Source organism: Balaenoptera acutorostrata, chromosome 16, assembly GCF_949987535.1.
Source record: "Balaenoptera acutorostrata chromosome 16, mBalAcu1.1, whole genome shotgun sequence".
Lineage (NCBI taxonomy): Eukaryota > Metazoa > Chordata > Mammalia > Artiodactyla > Balaenopteridae > Balaenoptera > Balaenoptera acutorostrata.
In genome coordinates, this window is record NC_080079.1 from 57,615,963 (window position 1) to 57,623,232 (window position 7,270).

The 7,270-nt window shown below is 53.8% G+C and overlaps 1 non-coding gene across 1 annotated transcript; it reads left to right on the top strand.

Annotated features, from left to right (window-relative positions):
- Positions 1 to 6,878: 6,878 nt before the first annotated feature.
- Positions 6,879 to 6,985, top strand: LOC114238941 (U6 spliceosomal RNA). The gene has a single exon (XR_003624174.1). It is a non-coding gene; the product is annotated as a U6 spliceosomal RNA (small nuclear RNA).
- Positions 6,986 to 7,270: the final 285 nt, after the last annotated feature.

Sequence of the window (7,270 nt, forward strand, 5' to 3'; positions counted from 1 at the left end):
CACCTTCAGGGCCCCATCTTAGCCTTATCAGTCATCCTTCATTCATACATTCATCACATCAGTCGTTCATTCACGCAGTGCCTGTTGCAGAGCAGGCCCCGTGCTAAACCCCGGGGGAACACTGGTGGTGGGGCACACTCACTACCTCCCTGTATGTGACAGTCAATAGAGGGTGACAAACAAGCAGGGAAGCAATTGGGGATAGTGTGGTTTGTGCCATGATGGAGGGAAGAACATAAAAGGGCCTCTTTAGCCCAGTCTGGCATATCAGGGAAGGCTCCCTGGAAGAAATTCCATCTAAGCTGGGGTCTGAATGATAAGTAGGAATTAGCCATGCAGTGAGGCATGAGATGGTGCACCGACTGAAAGCAAAGCAGGAGCAGAGACCTCAGCATGAGCCGGAGGTACAGGCAGGGGCGAGGGGAAGGAGGGGCCTAGAGAGCTGAGCAGCCCTGCAAGTCAGGCCAAGTAAGACGTGTGGGCTCTACCCCAAGGCGGGTTTGGGTTTTTAAGCCGAGGAGTGAGTGAGCAGATGTGGGGTCCAGAACAGTCCCCCTGGCTACAGCGGAGAGAAGAAACAGAACCTGGCAAGACGAGGCCAGGGAAAAGCAGGAGCTGGAGCAGTCCCCATGAGCAGTGGTGACTTGGGAAAGGGGGCTGGGTTATGGATTTAAGAACAGTTAGCAGGGGGAGCTGAGAGACTGGGGACTGACTGCACTGGGGACCGAGGGCGAGCCCGGTTCTGACTGGGGTAACTGGGTGGAGGGAGGGACGGGATCATCCCATGCCGGTGTCCTCAGACCTGCCGTGGCTGGTCCTCTGCTGGGCACCGACCACCACGTGCCCTCCGAGCCTCACGCTCATCCTCCACCTCCCTGCTGAGCACCTGTCCTCCCAGCCCACCCCCAAGTAGAGAAGGGGGGAGGGGAGGTCCCGGGCGCGCGCACCTGGACCGAGTGTGGCTCCAGCACCCTCGCAGTGACCAAACCTTCCAATGTCAGGCTCCGCATCTATCAAAGGGCAATAATAACTGTACCTGTTGGTGATGGGGGAGTTCAGGGAGATAAACTACGTAAGGCGCTCAGGTCTGCCCGGCACACTGAGCATTCAACAAATGGTGCTCTTGTTATTATCACGGCTCAGCCAACCCTGAAGCTCCTCCTCGGGCCCCTGTACAGGGGAAGGGGTGGCCACGGGCACCTGGCCATGGCCGTGTCCCCTCTCCCTCGCTCCACTTCCCACACGCCGGCGGTACAGGCTGAGGCCCCTCTCTGAGAGCAGGTCGGGAAGGCAGGCAGAGGGGGATGGCTGTGATGGATGGCTTTCAGCAGCTCGGCGATGTGTCAAATGTTTAATGGAAGTCAGCGGAGTGAGCCAGCCCTTCCCGCAGGGCGGGATGCGGGTCTGGGGGCTTCCTCGCCTTCCTCGCTGATGTTCCCTGATGTTCCGGGAGCGCAGAAGGCACTTAGCTGCTTTGCTGAGGAGGGAGGGAATACCAAATGAAGCTGAGACCTCCTTTCCTCTGCTCTGGCTCCAACAAGGACGCTTTCCTTCAGTAAAGGAGAAGGGAGCTGGGCCAGGTGCCCTCAAAGGCAAGAAGGCAGAAAGGAGCTCCGATGCCAGACACCTGGGCCCCTCTTCCTGGCTAGGTGACCTCGGCTTCTTCATCTCTAAAATAGGGATGATAATAATAATAATCCCTATTTGATAAGGCTGTGGTAGGGTTAAATGTGGAAATACACACAAAGAACCAGAACAGTACCTGACACACGGTAGGTGCTCAATCAAAGCTAGCTTCAATAACGGGAAAGAGGACTTCCCTGGTGGCACAGTGGTTGAGAATCCGCCTGCCAATGCAGGGAACACAGGTTCGATCCCTGGTCTGGGAAGATCCCACATGCCGCAGAGCAACTAAGCCCGTGCACCACAACTACTGAGCCTGCGCTCTAGAGCCTGCGAGTTACAACTACTGAGCCCACATGCTGCAACTACTGAAACCCCCGTCCCTAGAGCCTGTGCTCCGCAACAAGGGAAGCCACAGCAATGAGAAGCCCATGCACCGCAATGAAGAGTAGCCCCCTCTCGCCGCAACTAGAGAAAGCCCGCACGCAGCAACGAAGACCCAACACAGCCAAAAATAAATAAATAAATTTATAAATTTATAAAAAGCAATGGGAAAGAAACAGGTATGAGGCACGCTAGGCCTCTATCCTGCCCTATTGTTGACTTGCTGTGTGACCCTGAAAAAGTGCCTTGCCCTCTCTGGGCCTGGGTTTCCTCACTCTAGACTGGGGGTGTTGGCCCCCCCAGGGTCCCTCCAGGGCTTTAAGGCTCCTCTCTGCACACAGTCAGGGCAATGCCTGCCAATGACCGACAGGGACTCACGCACCTGGGCTCAGTGTGGCCCACCCAGAGAACTCTCTCAATTCTGGTCCCCTCTAAGGCGAACTCATCCTTTGATGAGCAATGATGCCCACATGGTGAAAAGCAAAGAAGAAAGGAGGGGCTGCCTTCCATCACCTCCGACCCTTCTCTCCCCCTTTTCCCAGCACGTCCCCCTCCCCTCCCCGAAGGCTGGCTTCCTGACCCTCCCTCTCACTCATTCTTACCCCCAAGCCTTTTCTCTATGCTCCTTGTTCCTCCCATCCCCAAGTCCTTCCCACCCTTCAGGCCCAGTTCAACCCACACCTCCTCCAGGCAGTCTTCTAACTCAAACTGACACTCCCCTTCCTGGCCCCTCCCAGGACAGATGAAGTGGGGCAGGACAGGGCAGAACAGAGTGAGGCAAGGTGGGCTGGACCTACCGACCAGAAGTGACACACCAGAACTAGAGCAGTGGGTAGTGTCTGACAAGCCGTGCGTGGAGATGGGGCAATCCATTACAATATAGTAATAGCCGTCCTGCGTGGGGCACAGTTGCCCCACCAGGCACTATCTCAGCCAGCCCTTACAACCCACGTGGATGGGTTAATGGGCAGAGGAAGAAACCTGAGGCTCTGGGGTAGTAAGTCGCATGTGGATTAGAAAGTTAGTAAGTGGCAGAACCAGGGTTCCCACTGAGGCCATCAAGTCCGGGGCCCACACGGCTAACCACAGTCACAGGCTCTCCAGCCTCCCCCCCAGAATCCATGAGGAGCCAAGGCGGGAAGCTCAGAAACACAGCTGGTCCTGGAGGCAGAAGGGTGAGCTTAAGCACAGGGCTTGGTCAAACCATGCCCGCCCTCCTTGCTTGGGCCCGTTTTTATGAGGGAAATTTTTTCCACTGGGTCTTAACAACCACTCCGCCTCTAACGAATACTGCTGGAGCAACGAACTTAGCAGGGCTCGAAAAGATGTTTCCAAAAGAGCTACGGGCAAGGCTTCGGGCTGCCAGGAAGCCCCCCATGGCACGGTGGTCACCGCTGCACACTCCCTTCTCCTCCACCCACAACAACCTAACCGAGCATCGCCCTGGCCCTAAGGTGGTCTTCTGAGAACCCAAAGACTCTCCCACCCGCTCCATGGAGGCCCCCTGTGCGGGGGTGTGGGTCCACCCCTTGAGCAGCTGATTTCTAACAGCCAACTTCAATTCTCCTATTTCCCTCTCTGGCACCTCTCTTTCCCCCAGTAAATAGTCCTAAGCTGACTGTCCTGATAAACTGGGGGCTTGGGGACTTTTTTCAAGTGCTTTGTAAATGGAAGCGTCTAAGGCCGACAGCTCACGGTGTTCAATGAGATTATATTTCTTATTTAAATAGCTGATTGGAGGATTGGTTTCAAAGTAAGACGCCGTATGCCCGTGGCCTCCTCTGGGCTCCTGGGGAGAAGTAATATTGTGTGGCATTGTACAGTGGCAGGAGCCTCTCCTTCGAGCTCCCGCTCCCATTCAGATGCCTCCAGGATTGGAGTGGGGGGAGCCGGGTGGGGGTGGATAAAAGCCTCCTGGTTTAGGGAGCCAGAGATTATGCCTTTCATTCGAGAGCGCCTTCTCTGGGGCTTCCCACCACGCTGGGTGCCGGTTGTCTCCCCTCTCAAAGCGACAGAGAGATAAAAGGCAATGCATTGGCTTCATCCCACATCCGGGGAAAGCTCAAATCAGCCTTTTGTCAGCGGACGATAAGCGCCACCGTTTTAGGAAGGGTTGTTGTTCAGCTGCTCTGCTGGAAGGGTTCATGCAGGCTCTCCCCCACCTCCCCTGTGCTGTGGTTTCCCTGCCCCGTGTGAGGGCCTGGGGAAGCTGGTGCATGCTTTCTGACGGGGTACCCACACCCAGCCCTGAGACGGGTGGCATCATCGTGGGTAGCAGGCGACCCCTGGCCCGTAGGGAAGGGCAAGGTTTGCACTAGACCAAATTCTGCCTGAACTGTGCAGTGCAGACCCTGCGAGGGCCCGAGCTCTTGCTTAGAGCAAATTTGCAGTTAATTGTGTGTCAAAATAACGTATTAGAAACAGCAGCGTCTGGACCACGTGCAATTCTTCTCCTTTCAAGCCTTTGTCTGCCGGGGGCCGAAGGGGCTTGTCAGGGCATCTTTGAGACAGGCTGGTGGCCCCCCGTCAAAAGCAGCCCCAGCATCTCAGTGACTGTCCCAGAGCCCTGGGCAAGATAAAAGGCCAGTAGTGGCCTTGAAGGATTCCTGGCTCTGTCCATGGGGCCAGGCGGGGCCGGTGATCTTCGTTACTGGCAGCTGTGGCGCTGAGCCAGGCAGTTTGGTATTCCAGGCACATCCGGCCCCTCGTGCATCCAGGGACCACAATCAGGTAGCTTATGGGGATGCAAGTCACATCGCCTGGACCATTGCCGCAGTGAACTGATTCATGCTGCTACTCTGAGGCGGGGAGAAGGGACAGCAGGGCCCAGAGATGAACCAGCCTGGCTTTATTACACAGCTGCTGTTTTCAAGCTGGAATATTCCAGCCTCTCCTGCTCCCTCTCTTTCTGCCAAGCCGGCACTGGCTGCCTACCTGCAAAGACAGTGCTCATTCTGGCCCTTGGCTCTGGCTGAACAGTGGCATTATGCGATACATAAAGAGTACCCGGGCAACGGAGACAGGCATGGCTTAACTCGCTCAGCGCCCAGTGGCTTTTGAACACCCCTGCATTCAGCCTTTATCCCCAGCAGCCTGGGGCCTCCCTACCCTTTATTCCCCAGCCCTCCCCATCACAAGCTTCCCTTGGTTCCTACACAGGTCTGCAATGGAGCTGATAGCCATGAAATGAGGGGCACAAAGAAAAGGGGAGACAAGAGCACTCTCAAACTGGGAAAGACTCCTGGTTGTGGGTAAGGAGATCTGGAATTTGGTCTCAGTTTTGCCATCAACTCACTGGGTGGCCTTGGCAAGTCCCTTCCCAGCTCTGAGTTCCAGGTCTGTGTCTGCAAATAAGAGAAATGGGAACAAAGCTCCAGAAGTGCTTTTCCACCTCCGACATTCTATGATTCAGATTCACACAGCTCGATGGCTTCGTTCTGGCCTCATTTATTGATAACAAAGGGTCTTCCACTTTATCAATGATATTCTCCTGCACTGTGACCTTAAGGCCAGGCCACAGGCCAGAGCAGTCAATGAGTGAAGCAAGTCAGGTGACACCCATGGCACACGGGTGCCCACCTGCCCTGTCTAGAGCAGCAGTCACTGCTTGGCTTTAGCTTGGAGCTGCCTTATAGGGAAAAAAGCCCAGTCTTATGAGGTCTTCCAATTTTTTTAAAAGAAACCAGAAATGTAAACTTTTATGCAAAGTCTCACGATTTTTCAATGTTAGCTCCACTTCTTGCAAACACTAGAAGCTCAAACAAAGTCCCTATCAGGGACTTATCTGCTTGACAGGCTTTCAAATTGTAAAGTCAGGACCTGACAGGGCTACTGGGTATCTGAACTCCAGGGCCAGCATCATATAGAACCCTGGAGTTGAGCAATGCGGTATTCCTGGGACTGGACGAATTATACTGGGCAAGGATAAGAGAAGAGTGGAGAAGAGAAACCCAAATGGGCCCAATACCTTCAGATCTCCTGCCATCTAACATCCAAGCTAACTCCAGACTGGCCCCTTCCCAGAAGTGAGAGAAATACTCCTATGGAGCCTGCTAGATCTCACCACGTCATTGTCCCTGCCACCCACCCCAGTAGGACCAGACGATGCACCTAGATTCCCAGTACCCACACCTCTGTGTAGCCAAGGAAATGATTCCACCACCTGCACTCCTTCCTGCCCATCCAGACACTGGGCCCCTGCACTTCAGGGCCTTAGTCTCTGAATCCCGCCTTCCTGATGCAAGCCCCCCTCCCAACAGGGGGCACCTCCAAGCAACGCCACATGAGGACCCCAGGACCTGGAAGGGACTGTAGGAGAATTTCAAGCAGACCTCTGCTCAGGGAATCCCAAACTGGCTGTGATGTCCCATCAACTCAGCATATAAAAATACATCCTGAGGAAGAGATGCCACATCTTAATAACATACCTGGCGGTCTCTGAAGCCACAAGTTCATATTATTTCAACAAGTATTGAACAACTAATATTTGCTGGCAGTGAGGAAAAATATTAGGTACAAGGAGCTCCTTGAGGGTCAGGAGAAAAGACAGACTCATACACATGTTCAGTTAGATAGTAACCAGAGAGCAGGCAATCTGGGGCTAAAAGCAACCATCCTCTCTGTTGATAGTGGGAACACTATATTACAGCACCAGACATGCCGTCAGTAACGTCTTCACCAGACACAGCATTAATACGAGGCATGAGGCCGACTCCCTACTCACCACTGAAATACAAAATCAAAAAGCCTCTGTAGGACAAGGATCTGACCGCCATGGGAGGTGAGAGGAGAAGGGGGTGATATTTGATCTGTTCTCTAAACAGACATGTGGAGGTAGAGGAAGAGTGCCCCTCCACACCAAAAAAAAAAGAGTGCTCACTTCGGCAGCACATATACTAAAATTGGAACGATACAGAGAAGATTAGCATGGCCCCTGCGCAAGGATGACACGCAAATTCGTGAAGCGTTCCATATTTTTAAGAAAAAAAAAAAAAAGAAAGGCACCAGTGGGACCCAAGATGAGGGGTGGTATGCAGAAAGTGGAAGGGCTTGGACAGCCCATTGGGTGAGTGGTCTCCAACCCCAGGGTCGCTCAGGCTGGCTGGAGCACTGAGAACCCGAAAGGAGAGTTCAAAAAATAAATGAGAGAGGTCGATTAGGGCCCAATCAGGATGTACCCTAAGCAAACAGAAGGGTTTGCATTTTATTCTGTAAGCAATCGGGAGCCAGTGATTGCTCATCAAAGGAAAGATTCCATCAGAAC